General features: G+C 42.2%; 1 protein-coding gene across 15 annotated transcripts in view; it reads right to left on the reverse strand.

Annotated features, from left to right (window-relative positions):
* Positions 1-17510, reverse strand: part of MED12L (mediator complex subunit 12L) — a 361057-nt gene that overhangs the window by 256259 nt on the left and 87288 nt on the right. The window lies entirely within an intron of this gene.

Below are 17510 nucleotides of genomic sequence, written 5' to 3' on the forward strand. Positions count from 1 at the left end.
GAGTTACGTGCATCTGGTGGTGCTCCGTGTTACGCTAACAACAGCATAAAAAATTTCAAAGCCACAAGCAGGAAACAGGGGAAGTGAGCACCTTAAAAATTTCAATTCTACTCAAAAACAATTCAAAATCCTCCAAATACAGCTCTCCAAGTTGGATTTCAAACATGCCTAACTAAGATTTGTTCCATGTTTGTCAGTCTGTAAGAGGACTGGCATTCGCCACGGGCTGGCCCATGACAGCATCCTGACGTGCACTCCCCTTCCCCACACCTGCTGAAAACACCAGCACAACTGCCTCTTAGGACAACCATCTGGACCTTCAATTATTCTATTCTCCTCAACCAACACAAGAAACCTCAGAACTCAATCAGAAAGAGTAGTGAGCAACAAAAGGTAGGAGACTGGAAAGGAAATAGAAAAAGTACCATTACAAAAAAAAAAAAAAATCACTAAAATTATTCAAAAATGTCTGCCAGAGGGGCACAAATTAAATCAGTGTGTTGCCTCTGGCAACCATGAGGGATGTGATGCCAACTTTAGCCCATTCTGTGGATAAAAATGTAATAATTGCATGCTCACAGCCAAATTTCCCCAAGGATTAGCGAAGCAGCATTTCAGAAGAAACCACCCTACTGAAACGTTACCACACAATACTGTTTCCCCATTATGCTGGCAACTGGCTCTCCCGCCTTATTTTTAAAGAAATCTATTTTGACAAAAGTAAGAGCAAAAACCTAACACCTGTTGGGGAGTCAGGGCTTTGTTTTTATTTTTTAAGTACAGTTAAAAGTACTTGACAACAGTACCCAGAGAGAACTACTGTTAAGACTCGGCCTAAACCACTGATTCTCATTAGGTCTTTTTCAAAATCAAAATTCAAATGCACATGTTAAACTCCAATAATAAGCCAATGCAAAAAGATGAACAGACACTAGGTCAACATTCTGTTCCTAATATACTATTGTTCTTCAGAAAGCATCACCAATAACAGATATTATCATTAAAATTAATCTATTGCCATTAAAAACATGACAGTAAATTATCAGTGTCCTCATCTTCTGGTGCCCCCATTACGGACTAATAGTCTCATGACACTCGTTTAACAAAACAAAATGCCAACCACCAGATGGGACAAGTTTAGCTTAGCTATAATAAGCAAAAACAAAAATAACAAGGATCCAAATCCTAGCTTTTGTGTGCCAAGCCTTGCTATTAACTCACTCTCAGTATGGTACCATCCTCAATACCCCCACAGAATATTTTAGCCTCAAGAGCTAAAAATAACACACACATTCACACACCCCTACCTTTGTCCAGGGTGTATTTTCTTTTTAAGATTGTTTCTTAAAATATGGAAGAAATACATGTTCACTACAGAAAATGTACAATGCAGATATGAAAAGAAAAACATCTGTAATCCCCTCACTCATAATATTTTAATATATATCTTTTCAGGGTTTTTTTTCCTTTATATGTGCAGGAATGTTTATATAAACATATGTATTTCTTTTAAAAAAAAAAATATGCTGAATAGGATATTCCACAATCTGAATGTCTTTTGGGATTCAAATGGAATGCAAATGTAGCCCTCCTAGTATGTTTTAATTCTATTTAACGGGCATTAAATTATATCAATCAGAGAGATTCGGAGGTCTGGGACATAAGACAGTCTAGAGAAGATTAGTCTAAAAAATTAGGATGCACACAAAAGTTTTATTAAAAATTAAACACAGAAGGGGCGCCTGGGTGGCACAGCGGTTAAGCGTCTGCCTTCGGCTCAGGGCGTGATCCCGGCGTTATGGGATCGAGCCCCACATCAGGCTCCTCCGCTATGAGCCTGCTTCTTCCTCTCCCACTCCCCCTGCTGTGTTCCCTCTCTCGCTGGCTGTCTCTATCTCTGTCGAATAAATAAATAAAATCTTTAAAAAAATAAAAAAATAAAATAAAATAAAAATACTGAGATATGGGCACCTGGGTGGCTCAGTTAGTTAAGCATCTGCCTTTGGCTTGGGTCATGATCCCAGGGTCCTAGGATCGAGCCCCATATCAGGCTCCTCCACGGGGAGCCTGCTTCTTCCTCTCCCACTCCCCCTGCTTGTGTTCCCTTTCTCGCTGGCTGTCTCTATCTCTGTCAAATAAATAAATAAAATCTTTAAAAAAAAAATTAAACACAGAAAATTGCAAATGGCCACCAGTACTCTACCCCTTAAAATGATTCGGATTCACTGACCCCCTCCCCCTGCTTAGTGAGGACCCAGAATGAAGCCGAGCCCTGAGGGCAGCAGAGGCAGGACAGGCAGTGGTTTCTCAGCCCCTCACGCCAGATCCGGATTTAGCTGGTCTGGAGTGAGGGGCCCAGTTTCAGGTGATGACAAGAAAGTAGGAATGAATACAAGTCCTAGGGAAGATGGTGTGGGGATGGGGGGGGGGGGGNGGGGGGGGGGGGGGGGGGGATATTCCAAGGTGGGAAAGATGCAGACAGTGATCAAGGAGTCCACTTCTACATTCAAGCAGCTCTAAGGATACAGCCACATCATTCGTAGTTCCTTCAAACTGACAATTTCAGGGCCATGAAACCAGATGATTAGAAAGTTTATGCACATAAACATCACTGAGAGTGGTGCCGGGGCCACGACTGGAAAGAAGGACTGGTCCCTTGGACAATACTTCCCCTAGCCTCCCTGAATCCTACAGCGAGTACTGCTTCTTTGTCAATGTAACCCCCCGAGACAGAAGGGGTTTCAGGCATCAGGCAGCTCACCCTAGCATTTTCTAGATCCAGGCACAGCAGGCTTACGCAAGACCACACAGCTAGACCTGAAGGACGCCATCTGGTGTGAGATGCCCCGCTCTAGTACATGAAAACACATAAAGGTGAGGACAGACATGTGCCAAGTTGCATTAAAGATGGTCCTCCTGGGCCTGAACACCTGCAGTATTAAAAAGAAAACTGGGAGCCCGGGAGAGGAGTAACATCCACCCTGGGGCAAACACAAAGCATGCCAAGTGCAGCAGGGCTCGAGAAGGTACCCTGGCAGGGCACACGAGTGCAGAACACCACAGGGCTGCATTTAGTGATTTCGGTTGAACGAACTTCGGAACAGGATGGCCCTGGTGCAAATTCTCATTCTGCTACTCCGCTTTGTGATGTGAAAAACAGTATCTAACTTCTGCTAAGTCTCAATTTCCTCCTCTGCAATAGGAATCTCACACACACACACACACACACACACACACACACACACACACACAGACGAGTTACTGTAAGGATGAGTTACTGAGCATGATGCATGCCACATAGAAATTGATCAACATGTGGTACCATCATCACCAATACTGAGATGAAAAGTTTTTCTGAAAGTAAACTAAAGGTTAGATCTTGACTGTCACTGATGTTAAACCCTGCATCCGCTGCAGCAAGCTGCCAATACCTAACATAATGCCCTAGGTAAGTGTTTATGAAATCAATCAGTGTCAGCTTCATGGTTCCAAAACCTTCAATGGATCTGCAATCCTTCACAAATTAAGGCCAAACTCCTTAGTTAGGACTTAGAATCATTTCAAATACTACCTACCGTTAAGTAGCTACAGTTGCTTTCTCTCTGACTCTTGGGCCTATAAAGCTCTTTATCTACCATACCTTCTCTACTCACCTGTGCTCACTGCTGGGAATTTTTCTGGACCCAATTCAAATGTCAAATCGAATATATAGCCTTCTCTGGTCTTTGGACAACAACCCACCATCTAAAGGGGCTCTCCCTCTGTTCTCTGCTATATCGGAATTTCCTCTTTCCTCTCCATAAAACTATGCCTTACATAGCCAACGTCTAAGTATTGACTTGAATCAATACACTATAAGGTGCTTCCAAAATAACCACTAAATCAAGTCACTCCCCAATTATTCTGCCTCTCAAATCTTCCTACAAACAGCTTCACTTTCTAGTTTAAACTCATCACTGCATACCTAGCTTTCAAACACCATATAGGAAGGACATGCCAAACTCCCTCTCGAGCGTGCTGTCATTGTTAGAACCAATGCAACTAGAAGCACCTGCTAGTCAATGCACTACAAAGGCCTGTACAAATACTGAACTCGTAATTCTCTTTAATAAATGTCCAGTAAATATATACGTGTGTCCTTTAATTTTGTGAGGCTCATTTTCCTGGCCAAATTCTTTCCTGTGATATCAAAGCAAGCGGGAACTCACTCTGTGAAATAAATCCAACAGAGACTGTTTTTTAAAAACTTTCGCCAGTCCCAGAGAGTAAGGTGCACAGCTTTAAGGTGATTCACTTGATAAAGAACTTTAGTCAAAGAGGACAGTTTCCTTGAAGGAGAAACCTATATCCTAGAAACTTCTTCCGAGCTACACCACTATAATAAAAGTTCTTGCCTCTCCAAAGGGGGAGCAGCCTGCTTCTCAGAGCTGTAGGACAGAGGGTTTCATCAGCCTGACTTGGGTGCAAACTGAAAGGTGGGGAGAAAAAACTTCAGTGCATGCAAGAAACAGCACATCCCACTTCTAAATATGCAGTAAGAATGACTAGAAGACTTTCCACCATTTTTCTCACATTTTTTTGTTAAAATGCTTTCTTGATCAAAGGATGCCATCAATTAAATGAAAAGACAACCTACAAATTAGGAGAAAATATTTGCAAATCACGTATTTGATAAGAGACTTGGACCTAGAATATGTATTGAATATTACAACCGGTAATAAAAAAATGACAAAATGACCTGAACAGACATTTCTCCAAGAAAATAAACAAATGGCCAATAAGCAGATGAAAAGATGCTCAACATCATTAGCCACCAGGAAAATGCAAACCAAAACCACAATGAGAACCACTAAGGCAGCTATATACAAAAAGACAAATAGTAACAGGCAGTGTTAAGGGTGTATATAAATTAGAATCTTCGTATGTAGCTGGTGGGAATGTAAAATGATATAGCCACTGTGGAAAGCAGTTTGGCATTTCCTCAAAAAGTTAAACATAGGGGTACCTGGGTGGCTCAGTTAAGCGTCTGCCTTCAGCTCAGGTCACCATCCCAGGGTCCTGGGATCTCAGGGTCCTGGGATCCAGCCCCGTGGGGGGCTCCCTGCCCAGTGGGGAGTCTGCTTCTCCCTCTCCCTCTGTCCCTCCCCCTGCTATCATTCTCTCTCTCAAATAAATAAAATCATTGGAAAAAAAAGTTAAACATAGAGTTACCATAAAACCCATCAACTCCACAACTAGTTATATTTCCAAAAGAAATGAAAGCACATGTCCACACAAAGATTTATAAACCAATGCTCATAGCAGCGTGATTCACAATAGCCAAAAAGTGAAAGCAATCCAAACGTTCACCAACTGGTGAATGGATAAATAAAATACATTATATGTATATGAAGGAATACCATTTGGTCATGAGAAGGAATGAACGGATCTACTGACACATACTACAGCATGGATGAACCTTGAAAACATTGTGCTAACTCCAAGAGGGCAGCTTCAAAGTACCACATACTTTATGATTCCATTTACACGAACTGTTGAGAACAGGCAAATCTAGAGGGCTATTTAGATTACATAAAGCAAAGGGGAAGTTAGGGTAAATGGAGAGTGACTGCTAATGGGTACAGGATTTCTTTTAAGGGTGATAAAAATGATCTAAAATGTGGCCATGCAAGAATACACAATAGGAGGGGAGCCTGGGTGGCTCAGTCGGTTAGGCAGCTGCCTTTGGCCCAGGTCATGATCCCAGGGTCCTGGGACCAAGCCCTACGTTGGGCTCCTTGCTCAGTGGGAAGCCTGCTTCTCTTTTTCCCTCTCCCCCTGCTTTGCACACTCTTGTCAAATAAATAAAATCTTAAAAAAAAAAAAATACACGACAGGGAAAAGACAATCTCTTCGATAAATGGTCTGGTAAAACTGGACAGCTAAATGCAAAAGAATGAAACTGGACGACTTCTTACACCACACACAAAAATAAACTCAAAATGGATTAAAGACCTAAATATGAGACCTAAAACCATAAAATTCTTAGAAGAGAACACAGGCAGTAATTTCTTTGACATCGGCTATAGCAACATTTTTTCAGATAGGTTCCCTGAGGCAAGGGAAACAAAAGCAAAAATAAACTATTGGGACTACATCAAAATAAAAAGCTTTTGCACGGCAAAGGAAACCATCAACAGGGGTGCCTGGGTAGCTCAGTTGTTAAGCGTCTGCCTTCGGCTCAGGGCGTGATCCCAGAGTCCTGGGATCGAGCCCCACATCGGGCTCCTCCACTGGGAGCCTGCTTCTTCCTCTCCCACTCCCCCTGCTTGTGTTCCCTCTCTCGCTGGCCGTCTCTCTGTCAAATAAATAAATAAAATCTTTTTAAAAAAAGAAAAAAAAGGAAACCATCAACAAATTAAAAAGACAAACTATGGAATGAGAGAAGATATATGCAAATGACATATCTGATAAAGGGGTAGTATCCAAAAATTATAAAGTACTTACACAACTCAACAGCAAAAAACAAACAATCTGATTAAAAACTACAGACTACAAATAGACATTTCTCCAAAGAAGACATACATATGGCCAACAGACATGAAAAGATGCTCAACGTCACTCAACAGGAAAATGCAAATCAAAACAACAGGGTATCACCTCACACCTGTCAGAATGGCTAGAATCAAAAACACAAGAAACAACACGTGTCAGTGAGGATGTGGAGAAAAAGGAACTGTTGGTGGGAATGTAAATTGATGCAGCCACTCTGGAAAACAGTATGGAGGTTCCTCAAAAAATTAAAAATAGAATTACCATATGTTCCAGTAATTCCACTACGGGGTATTTACCCAAAGAATACGAAAACGCTGATTTGAAAAGATATATGCACCCCTATGTTTATTGCAGCATTATTTAACAAATTATGGAAGTAACCCAAGTGTCCATCAAGGGATGAATGGATAAAGAAGATGTTGTGTAAACATATACAATGGGATATTACACAGCTGTAAAAATGGATGAGATCTTGCCATCTGCAACATGGATGGGCTTAGAGGGTATTATGAAGTAAGACTGAGACAAATACCGTACGATTTCACACATGTGTGAAATCTTAAAAACAAAGGAATTAACAAACAAAAAGCAGAATCAAACCCATAAATGCAAAGAACAAACTGATAGCTGCCAGAGGGAAAGGGTAAGGGGATGGGCAAAATGGGAGAAGGGGAGTGGAAGGTACAGGTTTCCAGTTATGGAATGAATGAGTCATTGGAATAAAAGGTACAGCATAGGGAATACAGTCAATGATATTATCATAGCAACATACAGCGACAGATGGTAGCTACACTTGTGGTGAGCATAACATATACAGATGTTGAATCACTATGTCGTACACCTGAAACTAATATAATACTGTATGTCAACTATACTCAAATAAAAAAAAAAAAAATAAGACTTTCTTTTTAAGTAATCTCTACACCCAACATGGGACTCAAACTTACAACCCCAAGATCAAGAGTCTCATGCTCTACTGACTAAGCCAACCAAACACCCCCAAATAAAACTTGAATAAAAATTTAAAAATAAAATACAGCCATGGTTTCACAACTCTGTGAACACACTAAAAAAACCACTAAAATATACACTTTGAATGAATTGTAAAGTATATTAATATCTCAATATAGTTGTATAATTCTTTTAATGTTTTCTTGAAATACTTTACTAAGAAATCATCTGCATTTCATGAAGTAAAAAAGACTATCCCACACTGACAAAAAGTAATCCACTGCGAGATGATATGATTTTGAGGGGGTGGGAGCAGAGAGGAGGAACAGGGGCAGAGATAAGAGTGTCCGTGAGTTAATGGTTAAACCTGGGTGAACAGCAATAGGGACTTTATTCTTCTGTATCTGTATATGTTTGAAATTTCCATAATAAAAGGCTTTAAAAAGTTAATCAATTGTATCCTATAAAATGATTCACAGAAAACCTGAAATTCCCTATTCAGCCACTATTCGCTTGGGGAAAGAAAGGGGGAAGTCAGCATGCTGATTGGCAGCCTGGATAAAGAAGAGTCCAAATGAAAACCGCTGTCTCAGTGCGACGTGAGACCGACAGAGTCAGCCCAATGGCTGGAATGTTGTGTTCTGCTGAATGGTCAGTTGGTGAAATCAGGCCCTCTGGCTGGAGAGCAGAGAAACGGGGGGCGGGGGACAGTAGAAATGCTTGTGGTAATAAAGAATGACATTTGTTTCATGCTTTAGAAAAGTCTTCCTATAACACAGAATTACCTATAGAACACTGGTGTTTCACGGCAGATACCCAACACCTGGTTTTTTTTTCAGGCCACTTCTCTCTGGTTTTGTTTACTGACCAATGATACTAAGTACTCTTAACTTTAAGAACAAGGCGACTAGTCAAAATAGAATAAAACCATTTAGCAACAAACATTAAATGCCTACTGTGGGCCAGAAGCTCCGCTGGGGTCTGAAGCTACAAAGCGTGAAGAGAAAGCAGCCCCTACCTAGGGCAATTCATCCTCAAGTCAAGGAGACACACAGGGACACAGAGATCGACAGCAGTCAGGTTAAGCACTCCAAAACGCCACGGGACACAGGAGAGGAAGCAAGTGGACACTGTAGCTAAGTCTTGAAAGACAGTACAAAGGAGTTCCACAGACACAAACAGCAGTATGCAACATGCCAGATAATGAGGGCAGCAGAAAGGCAGAGGGAGAAATGGCCAGTGAGGCTAGGTAGGTGGCCCGGGCCTGAAGTCCTCGAACGCTAGTGCACGAAATGACCACCAGAGGGCGCTGGTTAAACACACAGCTATAGCTCTGACTCCAAAGATTTCAACCCCAGGAGTCTGGACTGGGGTCCAGAAATCTGCATTAATAACCAGCAGCCCAGATAACTCTGACCCTGGCAGTGACAAGGTATGGAGTTTGGTCTTTGATCACAAATGATTAAAAGCCACTGAAGTATTTCAAGCAAAGGAATGAGAAGATCATATATGTAAATTAAGACCCTCTCAGATAGTCGTGGGGCAGACAAATTAAAAGAGGACTATAAAGTCCCATGGGGGAGGTGAGCAAGAAGGGACCAAAGATGAGGCAGGTAAGATGGTAACCAACCTGATATCGGAGGGAAGGAAAGAAAAGGACAAGGCAGCTTCCAGATTTCTGTCCTCGAGCCACCGACTGAGATGTGGAATTGGGAGATGGAGCAGGGGAAGCAGCTGAGTTCAGTCAGTTTTTATTAACTTTTTAATTAAACTCTGTACAGTTTTAACAAATATTACACCAGATCCGACATACCCTTTACCTAACTTCCCCAGATGCTAACATCTTGCAAAACTAGTCCAATATCACTACCAGGATACTGGCATTGACACAATCCATTGATCTTACTGGGGTTTCTGAGTTCAACACTTGAATTTGAGGTGTCAGAGAGGTGTTATGGAAAAACATGTCCAGAGGGAGTGGATACACAGGTCTGACACTCAGAAAAAGGCTCAGGGTAAAGACACAGGTATGGGGCCCATTACCTTATGTGATTTCAGTGCCTTAAAGGATGTGATTATGACAACAGAAGCACCCAGGAGACATAGTCCAGGGGTAGGTAGGTTTATTCTGCACAGTTGAAGTATTGGTTGTGCCCTCACTGGGTACCCAGCCCGCTCCGTCTAAGCTCCAGCATCTGTTAACTTGCTTGGTGGTGGTGACAAGCACAGACTCTGGAGTAATATTACACAGTTCCTGTCCCGGCTCCAATCACTTGCCAGCTTTGGGATCCTGAGCAAGTCACTCAGCCTCTGGGGGCCTCAGTTACTTGTCTGTTGTAACACAGGGCTGCTAAGTGTACTTAGACTACAGGGTTATTTTGAGAATTAAGTGAGATATAAAACATGCTTAGAACCGTGGTGCATGCCCAAGAGGAAGCAGACACATGATTTCTAGGCCCGGGCAGGCAGGAGCCCACAACATGGGAAGGAAGTCACCTTAGGGGAAAGTAGGACCTCACTGGTGGAGGCAAAGGGAGGATTGGCTGCTGTGGAAAACGCTGTATGAATGTCAGTCAGGGTGGGAGTGGGACAGAAGTTCCTTCCTCTCTGAAGTTCAAGGGAAGGAAGCCTGGAGGGAGAGGTGAAGGTTCGACCAACCGCTGTGAGCAGAGGGCAGCTCTCCAAGGAGTGAATCATGTATTTATAGGAAGGACGGACAATACTCCAAAAAGGATAAGGACCATTACAAGGCAATATATAAATAACTGCACGGTTGTGTGACAGTTAATGCTTAAGGGTTCCAGGGTAAAAAGAGACCAGACTGGCCAACAAAGGAAATAGGTGGCAAGGTCCTGGGGAGGGAAAGGAGGAAGAGGGGCTGACAGGGGAGGGCTGGTAGGAGCAAGAGTTGCATCCCTAGGAAGCAAGTCAACTCCTAACCTCAACTTTCTTCATGCTAGGTGGGGGGAGTATCTCACACCTGAGCAGAAGAGAATCTGACACTTTTCTTAGTTTGGCCCTCTGGCTGTCAGGTCTCCAGTTTTTGTTTCCACGCTGATGGATACAACGTTAACTGCTGAATTTAAGGATTTTTCCAGTGGTCCTTTTTCCCTATCAACCCCATACAAGCATCTGCAGCCAAGGCTCTTAGCAACCACAGAATCCAATTTTAGCCCCTAGAACAAGACTTTCTGATTCAACACATCAATCACCCCACCAACTTCTCGGCACAAGGACAGCTTCAGGGGTTTCCTCCTCACAGATGGGCACCTACAAAACATCTGCCACAACAGGCTCAACCCCTCCTCGGGGGCCTGACATAGTTGTCCAAAATTAACGCTATGATTATCATATGGTAAGTTTCGCAAAACCTTTCAGATTCCTGCATATACCTGAATGAGCAGCAGCCTTGGCCATGGTGAGATATTCCTAACATGGAATAACAGGCACATTATTTTTACAAGTATTAAACTGGTGCATTTAATTAACCCCTTAGGACAGGTCCCCACAGTCTTACACATCTGAGACCAAGCCTCGAGTTTTATTGCCCCAGGGGAGGAAAGCTACAGCAACACAACGGACTCAGTGAAGAAACCACAGCTGTGCTTCCCTATGTAGAGAACATACCTCCGTGCACAGCTAAAGCCTCAGACATAAAGGGACGGCTCCCTGAGGACCTGGGTGGAAGGAGAAAGGGAGATGCAGCACTGGAGAAAGACATTTGCTGCCAGCCCCACGGAGGCATCAGAACTACTTAAATTATTACACTGGACATTTCATTATCATCACTCTGCTCCCAGCTTCTGCTACCAAGGAAGTGGTGGAAAGCCCTGATCATTTGCAGAGCAAGATAAACGACATTTTCTTTGTGCGCTTTGCATTGGAATTTACTTCCAATCATCAGCTTGGCTTGAGTCAAGTCTCTACAGTAAAAGCACTGTGTTGACTACTTAAGTCTTAACTGCAGTTGCTGTGAAGTCTGTACTTCTGAACAGGCTTTAGACAGGTAAGTCTTTCATTAGAACACAAATAGAAATACTACAGACATCGTATTGCCAAATAACCGTGTAAAGTAACTCTAGACCAAAAAGCTCTAAAACATAAAAATGCTTACACATGGCACAGACCAAGCAGACCCATCCCCATCATGCTCTCCACCAGAACTCACCTGGCTTTATTTTTCTGGAGACCAAAGACTGATGCGTGATATATTCATTTAATGAAATCTATTCACTTTAGCTGTGTGACTCTCACAAAAACACTCCAACTAGTAATTTATTGACCCTGAACTTAATGTGTTTTCTATCCTGTCAATATATTCCAGGTATCCCTTCACTCCCAGATAATGGTGAGCTGAAACAAACTTTAGAGCCACTTGATTCCAGGGATTTCATTTGGAAGATTACATATACTTCATCTGAAAATGACTCTGAAACTTAATGTCTTAAAAAAGAGAGAGAAAGTGAGAAAGAGAGAGAAAGAAAGAACAAAAGAAAAAAAAAAACGTTTCTATTCATCATGGAATTAACATTCCAGTACGGATTGCAAAACACAAAAGGATCTAGCTTTCGTAAGTCATTATAAAGTTAGTAGCCTGGAGCACTTTAAAAGAACAGGGCCACTATAATGCCCAGTGTGGAACAGGCACCAATTTTCTTAAAGAAACATAAGACCATACATTAAAGACACACATTCAAATATATTTCAGAAGATACACAAGCAACTGGTAACAATTCCCTTGGAAGCCTGTGATGCGACGGCTGGGAAACAGCGTGAGGAACAACAGTGAGATTTGACTACCCTCTTCGAATACTGTCTTATGGATAAGCTACTTAAAAAAAAAAAAAAAAATCATCTCACACAAGCTGTTTTTTCTTAAGATTCCATTATGCTTTAAGCAACTGACCTGCAAGATGCACAACAAATAAAAACTCATTAAACAATAAGCCTTCTGAAGCACCTTCACACCTCACCCCAACACTCCCCACCCCAGCTCCACAGTCACCCCTCAATCCATATGAGCAGCTTGGAAATTCTGAAAACCAATCAAGACCCAGAACCAGAAGTCCAGGATGGAATTCCTGGTTTTCCCACTTGCCCTAGATTTTCTTACCCTAATTTGTAAACCGGAGAGATCCAACTACCTGGGAAGATTTCTGGAGGAGTGCCTCAAATGAAAATACAGGTTATCAGTCTGTAAGCTATAAAAACTTCTAACAGATATTTTTGTTGCATAATACATTCCAAGTGTAAATGTACATGCAAGTACCAATAGCCATGAAGAACAAAGACCTACAATATTAATTAAACTGGGATTCTGATTAGCATTTTCTCAAAGATAATTAGTTATTTCAAGCAGGACTCCACCTCAAAACTGACTAGAAAACAGAGAAACTGCTGAGTGGCAGTGGGTTCTTAGACTAGGTATTTGCCCCAAACCAACAAAACCAGAAGAAATGACAGCAGTAAAGACCAAACAAATACAGTACACAGATCTAGAAACCTAACTCATTTGCTCCCAACTTGCCAGGAAGGAACACAATTATCTAAGACCAAGAAATACTTTCGAAGTTGCAACGAAAAACAAAAACAAAAACTTTCCTAATTTTTACTTAAAGGCTAGACTGCTTTAAGGCCCAGCTCATATTTCACTCCTTCAGAAAACCTTCCCTAATTTTTCATCTCCAATCATTTCCTGTATGATTACAGGTAATTACGTACTGCCGATTGCTCCCTGCTTTAGGGATACAGCTTCTCTCCACAAAAACATGACAGCCCCTTAGAGGCACATAGCACAGCCTCCATTTGGTTAAAATTCTCCACAGCATCTACCCCAATGCATAAAATCTTAATAAACCTTTTTCTTAACTCACAACTTACTGAAGTGAAATATAAGTTCTCTGAGTGCCGCCTTCTAAAAAACTCAAAAGGATTCCTGGGCAGACATTACCTTTGATTTCATCAAAAACGTATTGATCATACACACACATATACACGCACACATACATACACACACAAAGCACCACAACCACTATCACACACTAGCATTCGAACTTGAAACAGGCTGTAACATTTTACTTTGGAAAAAGCTGACATATGTTTCCATACAGCAAGGATGAGTAATGCAGAGTTACACTGCAGCACATTAACCTTGATTAGAACTTTTTTTTTTTAAGATTTTATTTATTTATCTGTCAGAGAGAGAGCACAAGCAGGGGAGCGGCAGGCAGAGGGAGGAGCAGACTCCCTGCTGAGCAAAGGTGGGGGGTCCTGGGATTGTGATCTAGGCCAAAGGCAGATGCTTAACCAACTGAGCCACCCAGGCATCCCTAGAATTTTTTTAAGCAAACATAAAATCAAAAATTAATAAAAACATTTAATGTTAAATAAAAATGGTAAAGATAAATTGGAAGTAAGAATATAATCTCCAATACGTATGCACAACATACACAGATACACATGTCTCCATCCATCCACTGACACAGCCTAGATGCACACATCCTAGTACCAGTGAGCACCTTCAGCATCCAGATCTTGCTTTCTAAACACTGTTCCCCACTAGAAAGAAGTGCAGATCTGAGGCAGAAAAAGTACAAGATGAGCCTGGGACGTCTTCTGTGCCGAAAAATAAGATAGTGTTCTAAGACAAAAAGGTGTCATGTCAAAAAGGATACAACAAAGCTTCAAACATCTTCCACTGGCTGATTTTTGGACAATCTGAACACTAAAATGAAGAAAGAGCATAACTGGCTGTAAAATACTGAATGAATAAAAATCCATGAGCCCATCACAATGACCAAAGATAATTTTTTTAAATGAGAAAAAAAAAAGACTCATTTACCACCACTAACCATGTAATTACAGCAATTCTTACTCTGGAAAATTGATAGTAAAAGGAAAGGAATTTAGCACTTACTCTGGCTTTTTTAAGATTTTATTTATTTTATTTATTTGACAGAGAGAGAGGCAGTGAGAGAGGGAACACAAGCAGGGGGAGTGGGAGAGGGAGAAGCAGGCTTCCCACTGAGCAGGGAGACTGATGCAGGGCTCGATCCCAGAATGCTGGGATCATGACCTGAGCCAAAGGCAGACGCTTAGCAACTGAGCCATCCAAGGCGCCCCTACTCTGGCTTTTTTATAAAGAATTACAATTTATCACAGTTGATGAGAGAAGGCTCATTTTTACCAGAGAATGCCAACATCTAGCCATTTCCAATAATAATGATTTGAGGTTTGGTTCATCAATAGATGCTGAAACTTTTAGGTGAATTACTGAGGAATGGGATAGTGGCAGGTGCCAAAGTCATAGCCCACATGCCCCAATCCTTCTATTACAGAATTTTTTATCCAGGTAGCCAGAGCTAACCCACCAATTAAAACCTACTTTTCAGGCCTAAGTACAGCATGAATTTAAATTACACTTATACATGCACTTCTGACCAATCTTCAGGATTATTTTCATAGTAAGTGAAGCAGATAGCTCTTTTATGACAAATGAGATAACGAGGAACAGTGTGAAAATGTGGAGGTAATCTTGACTTGAAACTAAAAGCTTGTCCCTAGAGTCAAAAAAGTTAGTATTGCAATGTCTTCAAGAACCCGAACTGAAAGTAAGCTGGTTGGCTTAGATAAGAAACCAGACTGTCAATTATGTATTCAGCCGGGTTTATTTTTGCAGCCCAAATAGCTCAGTGAATATGTCACAAATTAATTATCCAGTGTGCAAGAAAGGTAGCTACTTCTTCCCTGTGTTTTGGGGGCAATCAGGATAATAGTTCCAAGAGAACAGTCAACCAAGAAAAGTCTCTCCTCTGACATAAATGTCCGACCCAGCAAAACTTCAGGGGTACAGAGGAAACAACAGGGGGTAAACAGAGCAGCTCCCTGGGGAGTTTAACCACAAAGCATTTTTAAGCTTCTTCTAATCTATCTGTAGCCCCCAAAAAGACTTCATGCTCATGATAGGTCTTGTCACTTTTCACCATATTGAACACCCAACAATTCCTAGCCAAAATTAGAGCTGTTCCTCTTGCAAGCAATTTCAACTTTCTCTAGTTTCTATAGAACTCTGGACTTTGCTATGCTCTGCCTGTACCCCATGGAACCCATAAGAATAAGGGTTCTGATTCCTCTGATGTTGCCCACAACTCTGGAATCTTGAAGCCTGTTCCCTCCCAGCACCTTTCTTCCCACTTTCTTCCCAGCAACGCTTCTTGCCGCCAAGGGGCCCAGACCCACAACACCCACTCCCCCCTAGCAACCACCCAGTCACAGCAGGGAAGACCGAACACCCAGTGAGTCCAGCTCCATCTGTGTTAGCAGTTACCTTTTTTTTTTTTTAAGATTTATTTATGAGAGAGAGAGCGAGAGTGTGTGTGTGTGTGTGTGTGTGTGTATGAGCACGGGGCGGAGGTGCAGAAGGAGAGAAAGTCTCAAGCCGACTCTGCCGAGCGCAGAGCCCAATCTCTCCACCCAAGATGAAACCAAGAGTTGGACGCTCAACCAACTGCACCCCCAGGAGCCCCAGCAGTTACTTAACTACTGAGGCTCAGGTCTCTCGTATACAATATGGAATAACAGAACCGACACTGCAAGATTATGATTACAAATAATGTCTGTAAACTTCTCAGCACAATACACAAAATAATAAATACTGGCTAGTTATGATATAATAAATACTGGCTAGTTATGATATAATAAATACTGGCTAGCAATTGTAGCAACTAGTTATAGTCTACATTTCCTCCCCCATTTACTCTGTGCCAGGAACTGTTCTAAACCCTTTAGAAGCCTGACTCGTTTCCTCCCTAGAAGGTACTGTCAATTATAATTTTCCCCATGTTACAGACAAGAAACAGAGGAGAAGTGTTGTAACAATAATAGTACTAGGAAGTCCTTTCCTGGCTGCCCGCCATCACCCAGACAGAACTCATGGACCCCTAGCACACGAGGCTCCTCACAGCCCTTTCTCACCACCCTGCTGATAACTAATGCAGGAGATGAGAAAAATCCTGGCAGTTCCACAAGTCCAGCTCTTTGATGACCCCTCTTCTCTGCAGACACCATCCCTCTGTGAGAAGTGCCCTTCCCTGCACAACATCCCCCAACTCTGTCGAAACGCCTCTTCTTTCAAAATGGTATTCAAACGTCACTGACGCTGGATCTACATGGGCTTCCAGTCCTTGGGACTCCCTCCGCATTTAATTCATTTCGCAACTAGTTCTTCCTTCCTTTTCTAATACTTGGACTGTTTGGTTATATGCCCCACCCCCAACCGTGAACACCCGAGGGCAGTGACTACATTCTCCATCGTCTGCGCTGACCAGCAGTGTCCAGCCCAGGCTTCCGAACCTACTTCGTACATGTAACCAGGGGGCTTTGTGCACCTGCCCACACATCTGTGCCCCTCTCTGGGAAATGGGAATAAAGTATCTCTCTCACAGAGTATCTGAATAAATCAGAAAACAGAACGTACATAGAACCTAGGAAACAGTTACTAAGAAATGGGGGATGCGGTATGACAGTACACCACAGGAACCCTGGCAGACGTGGGGACGAATGGACTGTTGGCACACGAGCCGACAGGAAACATAGCTGTAGGTCCACCAGCCAAGGGACGAGGTATGCCCAAGGCTGAAAAGCTCCCTCAAGGAACAGTCGGGAGCTGATTGAATCTAAGACTGGAAGAAGCACCATGTGCCTGCTCCCTACAGGGAGGGGCATTCCATGATTGCTCAAGAAACCAACGGGTACCGTGACAGCAAACACGGTAGTCAGCTCGGCAGTTCTGATCAGCTGGCTTAGCAACAACAGGACTCATCACAGGGAACACGCCTACAAATAAATGTACAAAGTCTGCGTTATTTACTCTACGGATGTATCTCCACTGTTGAAAACTTTCCTTAATTTTCTAACTCTAAGTTTTACTTTCTTATTTTTAAGCATTAGCCCATTTTAAATGCTTTTCTCTGGGGAGCTCAAAATATCTTAAGACACCTAAACAATCTTGTTTTATGCTAAGTGAA

This window comes from Ailuropoda melanoleuca, chromosome 1, assembly GCF_002007445.2.
Source record: "Ailuropoda melanoleuca isolate Jingjing chromosome 1, ASM200744v2, whole genome shotgun sequence".
Lineage (NCBI taxonomy): Eukaryota > Metazoa > Chordata > Mammalia > Carnivora > Ursidae > Ailuropoda > Ailuropoda melanoleuca.